Below are 14,671 nucleotides of genomic sequence, written 5' to 3'. Positions count from 1 at the left end.
CTATGGCGCATAGGGCCTTCTTGGGCTGTCCCACCAGCCCACTAAGGACTGGTGTGCCACCCCCAAGGCTATGGGCTTCCCCGGGGTGGGTTGCCCCCACGGTGAACTCCCGGAACCCATTCGTTATTCCCGGTACATTCCCGGTAACTCCGAAAACCTTCTGGTAATCAAATGAGGTCATCCTATATATCAATCTTCGTTTCTCGACCATTCCGGAAACCCTCGTGACGTCCGTGATCTCATCCGGGACTCCGAACAACATTCGGTAACCAACCATATAACTCAAATACGCATAAAACAACGTCGAACCTTAAGTGTGCAGACCCTGCGGGTTCGAGAACTACGTAGACATGACCCGAGAGACTCCTCGGTCAATATCCAATAGCGGGACCTGGATGCCCATATTGGATCCTACATATTCTACGAAGATCTTATCGTTTGAACCTCAGTGCCAAGGATTCATATAATCCCGTATGTCATTCCCTTTGTCCTTCAGTATGTTACTTGCCCGAGATTCGATCGTCGGTATCCGCGTACCTATTTCAATCTCGTTTACCGGCAAGTCTCTTTACTCGTTCCGTAATACAAGATCCCGCAACTTACACTAAGTCACATTGCTTGCAAGGCTTGTGTGTGATGTTGTATTACCGAGTGGGCCCCGAGATACCTCTCCGTCACACGGATTGACAAATCCCAGTCTCGATCCATACTAACTCAACCAACACCTTCGGAGATACCTGTAGAGCATCTTTATAGTCACCCAGTTACGTTGCGACGTTTGATACACACAAAGCATTCCTCCGGTGTCAGTGAGTTCTATGATCTCATGGTCATAGGAACAAATACTTGACATGCAGAAAACAGTAGCAACAAAATGACATGATCAACATGCTACGTCTATTAGTTTGGGTCTAGTCCATCACATGATTCTCCTAATGATGTGATCCCGTTATCAAGTAACAACACTTGCCTATGGCCACGAAACCTTGGCCATCTTTGATCAACGAGCTAGTCAACTAGAGGCTTACTAGGGACAGTGTTTTGTCTATGTATCCACACAAGTATTGTGTTTCCAATCAATACAATTATAGCATGGATAACAAACGATTATCATGAACAAAGAAATATAATAATAACCAATTTATTATTGCCTCTAGGGCATATTTACAACAGTCTCCCACTTGCACTAGAGTCAATAATCTAGTTCACATCACCATGTGATTCCAACGAATCCAACACCCATATAGTTATGGGGTCTGATCATGTCTTGCTCATGAGAGAGGTTTTAGTCAACGGTTCTGAAACTTTCAGATCCGTGTGTTCTTTACAAATCTTTATGTCATCTTATAGATGCTGCTACTATGTGCTATTCGGAAATACTCCAAATATCTACTCTACTATACGAATCCGTTTCACTACTCATAGTTATTCGGATTAGTGTCAAAGCTTGCATCGACGTAACCCTTTACGACGAACTCTTTAACCACCTCCATAATCGAGAAAAATTCCATAGTCCATCAGTTACTAAGGATAAATTTGGACCGCTGCTAGTGACTCAATCATGGATCACTCTCTGTACCTCTCAACAGACTTTGACTCAAGGCACACATCAGGTGCGGTACCCAGCATGGCATACTTCAGATTCTACGGCCAAGGCATAGAAGACGACCTTCGTCTATTCTCTTTATTCTGCCGTGGTCGGGTTTTGAGTCTTACTCAAATCCACACCTTACAACCCAACCAAGAACTCCTTCTTTGCTGATCTATTTTGAACTCCTTCAAAAACTTGTCAAGGCATGCATCTTGTTGAAACTTCCATTAAGCGCTTTCGATCTATCTCCATAGATCTTTGATGCTGAGCGTTCAAGTAGCGCAATCCAGGTACTCCTTTGAAAACTCCTTTCAAACAACCTTGTATGCTTTACAAAAATTCTACATTACTTCTGATCCACAATTAGTCAACCACATATACTCATCAGAAATTCTATAGTGCTCCCACTCACTTCTTTGGAAATACAAGTTTCTCATAAACCTTGTACAAACCCAAAATCTTTGATCATCTCATCAAAGTGTATATTCCAACTCCGAGATGCTTGCACCAGTCCATTGAAGGATCGCTGGAGCTTGCATACTTGCTAGTATCTTTAGGATCGACAAAACCTCCTGGTTGTATCACATACAATGTTTGCTCAAGGAAACCATCGAGGAAACAATGTTTTGACATCCTATGTGCAATATTTCATAAATAATGCAGCAACTACTAACATAATTCTAACAGACTTTTAGCATTGCTACGAGTGAGAAAGTCTCATCATAGTCAACTGCTTGATCTTGTCGGAAACATCTTTGCGACAAGTCGAGCTTTTCTTAATAGTGACTTATCACCATCATCGTCTGTCTTCCTTTTAAAGATCCATCGTTACTCAATAGTCCTATGACCATCAAGTAGTTCTTCCAAAGTCTACACTTTGTTTTCATACATGGATCCTCTCTCGGATTATGGCCTCCAACCATTTGTCGGAATCCGGGCCCACCATTGCTTTCTTCATAACTCGTAGGTTCACTGTTGCTCAACAACATGGCCTCCAAGACAGGGTTATCGTACCACTCTGCAGTAGTACGCGACCTTGTCAACTACGAGGTTTGTAGTAACTTGATCCGATGCTCGATGATCACCATCATCAGCTTTCACTTCAATTGGTGTAGGCGCCACAGGAACAACTTCCTGCGCCCTGCTACACACTGGTTGAAGTAATGGTTCAATAACCTCATCAAGTTCTACCATCCTCCCACTCAATTCTTTCGAGAGAAACCTTTCCTCGAGAATGGATCCGTTTCTAGAAACAAACACTTTGCTTTTGGATCTGAGATAGGAGATGTACCCAACTGTTTTGGATATCCTATGAAGATGCATTTATTCGCTTTGGGTTCGAGCTTATCAGACTGAAACTTTTTCACATAAGTGTCGAAACCCCAAACTTTCAAGAAATGACAGTTTAGATTTCTCTAAACCTCATTCTATACTGTGTCATCTCAACGGAAATACGCGGTGCCCTATTTAAAGTGAATGCGGTTGTCTCTAATGCATAACTCATAAAGGATAGTGGTAATTCGATAAGAGACATCATAGCATGCACCATACCAAATAGTGCGTGGCTATGACGTTCAGACACATCATCACACTATGATGTTCCAGGTGGCATGAATTGCGAAACAATTTCCACATTGTCTTAACTGCGTACCAAAACTCGAAACTCAGATATTCATTTCTATGATCATATCGTAGATCGTTTATCCTCTTGTTACGACGAACTTCACTCTGAAACATAATTGAACTTTTCAATATTTCAGACTTGTGATTCATTAAGTAAATACTCTTGTATCTACTCAAATCGTCATTGAAGTAAGAACATAATGATATCCACTGCGTGCCTCAGCACCCATTGGACTGCATACATCAAAATGTATCACTTCCAACAAGTTACTATCTTGTTTCATCTCAATGAAAACAAGGCTTTGCTCATGTGGTATGATTTGCATGTCACTAGTGATTCAAAATCAAGTGAGTATAAAGATCCATCAGCATGGAGCCTCTTCATGCAATTTATACCAACATGACTCAAGTGGCAGTGCCACAAGTAAGTGGTACTATCATCATTACCTCGTATCTTTTGGCACCAATATCATGAACATGTGTAACACTACAATCGAGATTCAATAAACCATTGAAGGTGATTATTCAAGCAAATAGAGTAACCATTATTCTCTTTAAATGAATAATCGTATTGCAATAAACACGATCCAATCATGTTCATGCTTAACGCAAGCACCAAATAACAATTATTTAGGTTTAACACCAATCCCGATGGTAGAGGGAGCGTGCGACGTTTGATCATATCAACCTTGGAAACACTTCCAACACGTATCGTCACCTTGCCTTTAGCTAGTCTCCGTTTATGCCGTAGCTTTCATTTCGTGTTACTAATCACTTAGCAACCGAACCGGTATCCAATACCCTCGTGCTACAAGGAGTACTAGTAAAGTATACATCAACATCATGTATATCAAATATACTTCTTTCGACTTTTGCCAGCCTTCTTATCTACCAAGTATCTAGAGTTGCTCCGCCTCAGTGACTGTTCCCCTCATTACAGAAGCACTTAGTCTCAGGTTTGGGTTTAATCTTGGGTCTCTTCATTAGTGCAGCAATTGTTTTGCCGTTTCACGAAGTATCCCTTCTAGCCCTTGCCTTTCTTGAAACTTAGTGGTTTTACTAACCATCAACTATTGATGCTCCTTCTTGATTTCTACTTTCGAGTGTCAAACATCGCGAATCGCTCAAGGATCATTGTATCTATCCTTGATATGTTATAGTTCATCACGAAGCTCTCACAGCTTGGTGGCAGTGATTTTGGAGAACCATCACTATCTCATCTGGAAGATTAACTCCCACTTGATTCAAGCGATTGTCGTACTCAAATAATCTGAGCACACGCTCAACGATTGAGCTTTTCTCCCTTACTTTGTGGACAAAGAATCTTGTCAGAGGTCTCGTACCTCTTAACAAGGGCACAAGCATGAAATCACAATTTCATCTCTTTAGAACATCTCTTATGTTCCTTGACATTTGAAAACGTCTTCGGCGCCTTGCTTCTAAGCCATTAAGTATTTTGTACTGAACTATCGTGTAGTCATCAGAAACGTGTATGTCGGATGTTCACAGCATCCACAGACGATGCTCGAGGTGCAGCACACCGAGTGGTGCATTAAGGACATAAGCCTTCTGCGCAGCAACGAGGACAATCCTCTGCAAAGTTTGCTACTATCAACTTTCAACTAAATTTTCTCTAGGAACATATAAAAATAGTAGAGCTATAGTGCAAGCTACATCGTAATTCGCAAAGACCATTAGACTATGTTCATGACAATTAGTTCAATTAATCATATTACTTAAGAACTCCCACTCAAAAAGTACATCTCTCTAGTCATTTGAGTGGTACATGATCCAAATCCACTATCTCAAGTCCGATCATCACGTGAGTCGAGAATAGTTTCAATGGTAAGCATCTCTATGATAATCATATCAACTATACGATTCATGCTCGACCTTTCGGTCTCATGTGTTCCGAGGCCATGTCTACACATGCTAGGCTCGTCAAGCTTAACCCGAGTGTTCCGCGTGTGCAACTGTTTTGCACCCGTTGTATGTGAACGTTGAGTCTATCACACCCGATCATCACGTGGTGTCTCGAAACGAAGAACTGTCGCAAAGGTGCACAGTCGGAGAGAACACAATTTCGTCTTGAAATTTTAGTGAGAGATCACCTCATAATGCTACCGTCGTTCTAAGCAAGATAAGGTGCATAAAGGATTAACATCACATGCAATTCATAAGTGACATGATATGGCCATCATCATGTGCTTCTTGATCTCCATCACCAAAGCACCGGCACAATCTTCTTGTCACCGGCGTCACACCATGATCTCAATCATCATGATCTCCATCAACGTGTCGCCATCGGGGTTGTCGTGCTACTCATGCTATTACTACTAATGCTACGTCCTAGCAATATAGTAAACGCATCTGCAAGCACAAATGTTAGTTTAAAGACAACCCTATGGCTCCTGCCGGTTGCCGTACCATCGACGTGCAAGTCGATATTAACTATTACAACATGATCATCTCATACATCCAATATATCACATCACATCGTTGGCCATATCACATCACAAGCATACCCTGCAAAAACAAGTTAGACGTCCTCTAATTTTGTTGTTGCATGTTTTACGTGGTGACCATGGGTATCTAGTAGGATCGCATCTTACTTACGCAAACACCACAGCGGAGATATATTAATTGCTATTTAACCTCATCCAAAGACCTCCTCGGTCAAAGCCGATTCAACTAAAGTTGGAGAAACCGACACTCGTCGGTCATCTTTGAGCAACGGAGTTACTCGTAGCGATGAAACCAGTCTCTCGTAAGCGTACGAGTAATGTCGGTCCGAGCCGCTTCGATCCAACAATACCGCGGAATCAAGAAAAGACTAAGGAGGGCAGAAAAACACACATCACCACCCACAAAAACTTTTGTGTTCTACTCGAGATTACATCTATGCATGAACCTAGCTCATGATGCCAGTGTTGGGGAACGTCGCATGGGAAACAAAAAATTTCCTACGCGCACGAAGACCTATCATGGTGATGTCCATCTACGAGAGGGGATGTGTGATCTACGTACCCTTGTAGACCGTACAGAAGAAGCGTTAGTGAACGCGGTTGATGTAGTGGAACGTCCTCACGTCCCTTGATCCGCCCCGCGAACCGTCCCGCGATCAGTCCCACGATCTAGTGCCGAACGGACGGCAGCTCCGCGTTCAGCACACGTACAGCTCGACGATGATCTCGGCCTTCTTGATCCAGAAAGAGAGATGGAGAGGTAGAAGAGTTCTCCAGCAGCATGACGGCGCTCTGGAGGTTGGTGATGATCTTGTCTCACCAGGGCTCCGCCCGAGCTCCGCAGAAACGTGATCTAGAGGAAAAACCGTGGAGGTATGTGGTCGGGCTGCCGTGGAAAAGTCGTCTCAAATCAGCCCTAAAACCTCCGTATATATAGGTGGGAGAGGGGGGGCCTTGCCTTGGGGCTCAAGGAGCCCCAAGGGGGTCGGCCGAGCCAAGGGGGGAAGGTCTCCCCCCCCCCCAAACCGAGTCCAACTTGGTTTGGTGGGTGGAGTCCTTCTTCCCTTTCCCACCTCCTCCTTTTTTTTCTCTTTGATTTTCTTCCTATGGCGCATAGGGCCTTCTTGGGCTGTCCCACCAGCCCACTAAGGGCTGGTGTGCCACCCCCAAGGCCTATGGGCTTTCCCGGGGTGGGTTGCCCCCCTGGTGAACTCCCGGAACCCATTCGTCATTCCCCGTACATTCCCGGTAACTCCGAAAACCTTCCGGTAATCAAATGAGGTCATCCTATATATCAATCTTCGTTTCCGGACCATTCCGGAAACCCTCGTGACGTCCGTGATCTCATCCGGGACTCCGAACAACATTCGGTAACCAACCATATAACTCAAATACGCATAAAACAACGTCGAACCTTAAGTGTGCAGACCCTGTGGGTTCGAGAACTACGTAGACATGACCCGAGAGAATCCTCGGTCAATATCCAATAGCGGGACCAGGATGCCCATATTGGATCCTACATATTCTACGAAGATCTTATCATTTGAACCTCAGTGCCAAGGATTCATATAATCCTGTATGTCATTCCCTTTGTCCTTCGGTATGTTACTTGCCCGAGATTCGATCGTCAGTATCCGCATACCTATTTCAATCTCGTTTACCGACAAGTCTCTTTACTCGTTCCGTAATACAAGATCCCGCAACTTACACTAAGTCACATTGCTTGCAAGGCTTGTGTGTGATGTTGTATTACCGAGTGGGCCCCGAGATACCTCTCCGTCACACGGAGTGACAAATCCTAGTCTCGATCCATACTAACTCAACCAACACCTTCGGAGATACCTGTAGAGCATCTTTATAGTCACCCAGTTACGTTGCGACGTTTGATACACACAAAGCATTCCTCCAGTGTCAGTGAGTTATATGATCTCATGGTCAGAGGAACAAATACTTGACACGCAGAAAACAGTAGCAACAAAATGACACGATCAACATGCTACGTCTATTAGTTTGGGTCTAGTCCATCACATGATTCTCCTAATGATGTGATCCTGTTATCAAGTAACAACACTTGCCTATGGCCAGGAAACCTTGGCCATCTTTGATCAACGAGCTAGTCAACAAGAGGCTTACTAGGGACAGTGTTTTGTCTATGTATCCACACAAGTATTCTGTTTCCAATCAATACAATTATAGCATGGATAATAAACGATTATCATGAACAAAGAAATATAATAATAACTAATTCATTATTGCCTCTAGGGCATATTTCCAACAATTACCGTACCACTCTGGAGCAGCACGTGGTCTCGTCGACCTGCGTGGTTCGACAGGAACTTGAACCGGAGTTTCATGATCATCATCATTAACTTCCTCCTCAACTGGCGTCGCAACGTCAGAGGTATCCCCTTGTCCTGCGCCACCATCCAGAGGGATGAGAGGTTCGACAACCTCGTCAAGTTCTATCTTCCTCCCACTCAATTCTCTCGAGAGAAACTCCTTCTCGAGAAAAGCTCTGTTTTTAGCAACAAACACTTTGCCCTCGGTTTTGAGATAGAAGGTGTACCCAACTGTCTCTTTTGGGTAACCTATGAAGACGCACCTTTCCGCTTTGGGTTCCAGCTTTTCAGGCTGAAGCTTTTTGACATAAGCATCACATCCCCAAACTTTAAGAAACGACAACTTTGGCCTTTTGCCATACCACAGTTCGTATGGTGTCGTCTCAACGGATTTTGATGGTGCCCTATTTGAAGTGAATGCAGCTGTGTCTAATGCATAACCCCAAAACGATAATGGCAAATCAGTAAGAGACATCATAGATCGCACCATCTCTAATAAAGTATGATTACGATGTTCGGACACACCATTACGCTGTGGTGTTCCAGGCGGTGTCAACTGTGAAATGATTCCACATTGTCTTCAGTGAGCACCAAACTCGAAACTCAGATATTCACCCCCACGATCAGACCGTAGGAACTTGATCTTCTTGTTACGATGATTTTCAACTTCACTCTCAAATTGCTTGAACTTTTCCAATGATTCAGACTTGTGCTTCATTAAGTAGACATAACCATATCTACTCAAATCGTCAGTGAAGGTGAGAAAATAACGATATCCGCCGCGTGCCTCTACGCTCATCGGACCGCACACATCGGTATGTATGATTTCCAACAAGTCACTTGCAAGCTCCATTGTTCCGGAGAACGGAGTTTTAGTCATCTTGCCCATGAGGCATGGTTCGCACGTGTCAAGTGAATCAAAGTCAAGTGACTCCAAAAGTCCATCGGCATGGAGTTTCTTCATGCGCTTTACACCAATATGACCTAAGCGGGAGTGCCACAAAAATATGGCGCTATCATTGTTAAATCTAACTCTTTTGGTCTCAATGTTATGTATGTGTGTATCACTATCAAGATTCAATATGAATAATCCTCTCACATTGGGTGCATGACCATAAAAGATGTTACTCATAGAAATAAAACAACCATTATTCTCTGACTTAAAAGAGTAACCGTCTCGCAATAAACAAGATCCAGATATAATGTTCATGCTCAACGCATGCACTAAATAACAATGATTCAAGTTCATAACTAATCCTGATGGTAACTGAAGTGAAACTGTGCCGACGGCGATTGCATCAACCTTGGAACCATTTCCTACGCGCATCGTCACTTCATCTTTCGCCAGCCTTTGTCTATTCCGCAGTTCCTGTTTCGAGTTGCAAATATGAGCAACAGAACCAGTATCGAATACCCAGGCACTACTATGAGAGCCGATTAAGTACACATCAATAACATGTATATCAAATATACCTGATTTTTCTTTGGCCGCCTTATTATCAGCCAGATACTTGGGGCAGTTGCGCTTCGAGTGACCCATACCCTTGCAATAGTAACACTCTGTTTCAGGCTTAGGTCCAGCTTTGGGTTTCTTCGCCGGATTGGCAACAGGCTTGCCGCTCTTCTTTGAATTACCCTTATTGCCTTTGCCGTTTCTCTTGAAACTAGTGGTCTTATTCACCATCAACACTTGATGCTCTTTACGGAGTTCAGACTCTGCGACTTTCAGCATCGCAAACAACTCGTCGGGTGACTTGTTCATCCCTTGCATGTTGTAGTTCAACACAAAGCCTTTATAGCTTGGCGGCAGTGATTGAAGGATTCTGTCAGTGATAGCCTCTTGCGGGAGTTCAATCCCCAGCTCAGCTAGACGGTTTGAGTACCCAGACATTTTGAGCACGTGTTCACTGACAGACGAGTTCTCCTCCATCTTGCAAGCATAGAATTTATCGGAGGTCTCATACCTCTCGATCCGGGCGTTCTTCTGAAAGATGAACTTCAACTCCTGGAACATCTCAAATGCTCCATGACGCTCAAAGCGACGTTGAAGTCCCGGTTCTAAGCCATACAAGACTGCACATTGAACTACTGAGTAGTCCTCCTTACGTGTTAACCAAGCGTTCTTAACATCCTGGTCAGCCGTAGCGAGTGGTTCATCTCCTAGCGCAGCATTAAGGACATAATCCTTCTTCCCAGCTTGTAAGATTAGCTTAAGATTACGAGCCCAGTCTACAAAGTTGCTTCCATCATCTTTCAACTTAGCTTTCTCTAGGAACGTATTAAAATTCAGGGTGACTGTCGCGTGAGCCATGAACTACAACACAAATATGTTCAAAGTGGACTTAGACTATGTTCCAGATAATTAGAGTTTAACTTAATCAAATTACTCGCTAAACTCCCACTCAAAAAGTACATCTCTCTAATCATTTGAGTGGTTCATGATCCACTTACACTAGCTCAAGTCCGATCATCATGTGAGTTGAGTATAGTTTCAGTGGTAAGCATCCCTATGCTAATCATATCATCTATATGATTCATGATCGACCTTTCGGTCTCATGTGTTCTGAGGCCATGTCTGCACATGCTAGGCTCATCAAGCTTAACCCGAGTGTTCCGCGTGTGCAACTATTTTGCAACCGTTGTATGTGAACGTTGAGTCTATCACACCCGATCATCACGTGGTGTCTCGAAACGACGAACTGTAGCAACGGTGCACAGTCGGGGAGAACACAATTTCATCTTGAAATTTTAGTGAGAGATCACCTTATAATGCTACCGTCGTTCTAAGCAAAATAAGGTGCATAAAAGGATTAACATCACATGCAATTCATAATTGACATGATATGGCCATCATCACGTGCTCCTTGATCTCCATCACCAAAGCACCAGCACAATCTTCTTGTCACCGGCGTGACACCATGATCTCCATCAACGTGTCGCCATCGGGGTTGTCGTGCTACTCATGCTATTACTACTAAAGCTACATCCTAGCAAAATAGTAAACGCATCTGCAAGCACAAACGTTAGTTTAAAGACAACCCTATGGCTCCTGCCGGTTGCTGTACCATCGACGTGCAAGTCGATATTATCTATTACAACATGATCATCTCATACATCCAATATATCACATCACATCGTTGGCCATATCACATCACAAGCATACCCTGCAAAAACAAGTTAGACGTCCTCTAATTTTGTTGTTGCATGTTTTACGTGGTGACCATGGGTATCTAGTAGGATCGCATCTTACTTACGCAAACACCACAATGGAGATATATGAATTGCTATTTAACCTTAAACAAGGACCTCCTTGGTCAAATCCGATTCAACTAAAGTTGGAGAAACTGACACTTGCCAGTCATCTTTGAGCAACGGGGTTACTCGTAGCGATGAAACCAGTCTCTCGTAAGCGTACGAGTAATGTCGGTCCAAGCCGCTTCAATCCAACAATACCGCGGAATCAAGAAAATACTAAGGAGGGCAGCAAAACGCACATCACCGCCCACAAAAACTTTTGTGTTCTACTCGAGAAGACATCTACGCATGACCCTAGCTCATGATGCCACTGTTGGGGAACGTCGCATGGGAAACAAAAAATTTCCTACGCGCACGAAGACCTATCATGGTGATGTTCATCTACGAGAGGGGATATTCGATCTATGTACCCTTGTAGATCGCACAGCAGAAGCGTTAGTGAACGCGGTTGATGTAGTGGAACGTCCTCACGTCCCTCGATCCGCCTCGCGAACCGTCCCGCAATCAGTCCCACGATCTAGTGCCGAACGGACGGCACCTCCGCGTTCAGCACACGTACAGCTCGACGATGATCTCGGCCTTCTTGATCCAGCAAGAGAGACGGAGAGGTAGATGAGTTCTCTGGCTGCGTGACGGTGCTCCGGAGGTTGGTGGTGACCTAATCTCAGCAGGGCTCCGCCCGAGCTCCGTAGAAATGCGATCTAGAAGTAAAACCGTGGAGATATGTGGTAGGGCTGCCGTGGCAAAGTTGTCTCAAATCAGCCCTAAAACTTCCGTATATATAGGGGGAAGAGGGGGAGCCTTGCCTTGGGGTCCAAGGACCCTCAAGGGGTTCGGCCGAGCCAAGGGGGGGAGTCCTCCCCTTCCAAACCGAATCCAACTAGGTTTGGAAGGAGGAGTCCTTCCCCCTTTTCCACCTCCTCTTTTTTTTCTCTTTTATTTTCTTCCTATGGCGCATAGGGCCTTCTTGGGCTGTCCCACCAGCCCACTAAGGGCTGGTGCGCCACCCCAAAGGCCTATGGGCTTCCCCGGGGTGGGTTGCCCCCCCCCCCGGTGAACACCCGGAACCCATTCGTCATTCCCAGTACATTCCCGGTAACTCCGAAAACCTTCCGGTAATCAAATGAGGTCATCCTATATATCAATCTTCGTTTCCGGACCATTCCGGAAACCCTCGTGACGTCCGTGATCTCATCCGGGACTCCGAACAACATTCGGTAACCAACCATATAACTCAAATACGCATAAAACAACGTCGAACCTTAAGTGTGCAGACCCTGCGGGTTCGAGAACTATGTAGACATGACCCGAGTGACTCCTCAGTCAATATCCAATAGCGGGACCTGGTTGCCCATATTGGATCCCACATATTCTACGAAGATCTTATCGTTTGAACCTCAGTGCCAAGGATTCATATAATCCTGTATGTCATTCCCTTTGTCCTTCAGTATGTTACTTGCCCGAGATTCGATCGTCAGTATCCGCATACCTATTTCAATCTCGTTTATCGACAAGTCTCTTTACTCGTTCCGTAATACAAGATCCCGCAACTTACACTAAGTCACATTGCTTGCAAGGCTTGTGTGTGATGTTGTATTACCGAGTGGGCCCCGAGATACCTCTCCGTCACACGGAGTGACAAATCCCAGTCTCGATCCATACTAACTCAACCAACACCTTCGGAGATACCTGTAGAGCATCTTTATAGTCACCCAGTTACGTTGCGACGTTTGATACACACAAAGCATTCCTCCGGTGTCAGTGAGTTATATGATCTCATGGTCATAGGAACAATTACTTGACACGCAGAAAACAGTAGCAACAAAATGACACGATCAATATGCTACGTCTATTAGTTTGGGTCTAGTCCATCACGTGATTCTCCTAATGACGTGATCCAGTTATCAAGCAACAACACCTTGTTCATAATCAGAAGACCCTGACTATCTTTGATCAACTGGCTAGCCAACTAGAGGCTTGCTAGGGACAGTGTTTTGTCTATGTATCCACACATGTATATAAGTCTTCGTTCAATACAATTATAGCATGGATAATAAACGATTCTCTTGATACAGGAATTATAATAATAACTATATTTATTATTGCCTCTAGGGCATAATTCCAACAACAACCGCTTCTCACCGGCAAGTTTGAAATCGAAGTTGAGCTCTTTGATTGCCCAATAAGCTTTGTGTTCCAGCTCAAGAGGTAAATGACAGGCCTTACCGTAAACCATTTTATACGACGACATGCCCATGGGATTCTTATAAGCAGTCCTATAAGCCCATAGTGCATCGTCAAGTTTACTAGACCAATTCTTTCGAGATCTGTTGATAGTCTTTTGAAGGATCAATTTGATCTCCCTATTACTCAACTCCACTTGACCACTAGACTGAGGATGATAAGGAGATGCAACTCTATGGTTGACATCATACTTAGCGAGCATCTTGCGGAAAACACCATGAATGAAGTGTGAACCGCCATCAGTCATCAGATATCTAGGGACTCCAAATCTTGGGAAAATGACTTCTTTAAGCATCTTAATAGAGGTGTGGTGATCAGCATTTTTAGTGGGGATAGCTTCTACCTACTTAGTGACGTAATCCACAGCAACTAAGATGTGAGTGTACCCATTGGAACTCGGGAAGGGTCCCATATAATCAAAGCCCCAGACATCAAATGGTTCAATGACAAGTGAATACTTCATAGGCATTTCCTGACGCTTACTGATGTTCCCTATTCTTTGGCATTAGTCACAAGACAAGACAAACTTACGGGCATCCTTGAAGAGAGTGGGCCAATAGAAACCTGATTGCAATACCTTATGAGCAGTTCTATCTCCAGCATGGTGTCCTCCGTAGGCTTCGGAATGACACTTCTGCAAGATCTGTCCTTGTTCATGTTCAGGCACACAACATCTAATAACACCATCTACTCCTTCCTTATAAATGTGAGGATCATCCCAAAAGTAGTGTCTCAAATCAAAGAAGAATTTCTTCTTTTGTTGATAGGTGAAACTGGGTGGTATGTATTTGGCTACGATATAGTTTGCATAATCAGCATACCACGGTGCACTATGTGAAGTGCGGATGACATTTAATTGCTCATCAGGAAAGCTGTCATCAATAGGTCGTGGGTCATCAAGGACATTCTCTAGCCTAGACAAGTTATCTGCTACAGGGTTATCAGCACCCTTTCGGTCAACGATGTGCAAATCAAATTCCTGTAGCAGGAGAACCCATCTGATCAGCCTAGGCTTAGCGTCCTTTTTCTCCATAAGGTACTTAATAGTAGCATGATCAGAGTGAATAGTGACTTCGGAGTCAACTATATAAGATCTGAACTTTTCACATGCAAACACGACTGCTAAAAACTCCTTTTCCGTAGTGGCATAGTTT

Source organism: Hordeum vulgare, chromosome 5H (assembly GCF_904849725.1).
Source record: "Hordeum vulgare subsp. vulgare chromosome 5H, MorexV3_pseudomolecules_assembly, whole genome shotgun sequence".
Lineage (NCBI taxonomy): Eukaryota > Viridiplantae > Streptophyta > Magnoliopsida > Poales > Poaceae > Hordeum > Hordeum vulgare.
Note: the sequence above shows the minus strand (reverse complement) of the source record.